Consider the following 601-nt stretch of genomic DNA (forward strand, 5'->3'; position numbering starts at 1 on the left):
TATCATTACATAATTATAAAATTCTCATTAATTATGCAAATTAAGTCATTATGAACATAATCAATATCTGCCTGTGTTTCTCTCGTTGTCAATTACCAATGTCACAAGCTTATCATGGAATGCAGCTGATTTCTAGAATTTCGCCATAAATTATGCAAATTACATCCATATTTGCATAATTGTCACATAATTATATTAAGCATCGCGTAAGCTACCTACATACCAAAAATCACGACGATCCGGTAACTGGTTCTTGAGTTATCCCCTTTTGAATATTTTCAAGAATATATCCCTGCAGTTCCAGAGCAAGCCACTAGGGGGCCCAAACTCACGTCACTTTTTCCCCAGCAAAAGAGCTACCTACCATCCAAATTTCGTCACCCCAGCATGTCTAGATCATGAGATATCAAAACCGGAAGTTCAGCTGCAGTACCATAACAAGCCGCTAGGGGGTCCAAAATCTAATCATTTTGAGGTCTCATTAAGACCTACCCATCTACTAAGTATCAAGACAATCCATCAAGGCCTTCTCAAGTTATTGTGTTTACAGACACACACACACACACACACACACACACACACACACACACACACAGACGAC

Source organism: Branchiostoma belcheri, unplaced genomic scaffold (genome assembly GCF_001625305.1).
Source record: "Branchiostoma belcheri isolate BF01 breed outbred unplaced genomic scaffold, Haploidv18h27 scaffold93, whole genome shotgun sequence".
Taxonomy (NCBI): Eukaryota; Metazoa; Chordata; class Leptocardii; order Amphioxiformes; family Branchiostomatidae; genus Branchiostoma; species Branchiostoma belcheri.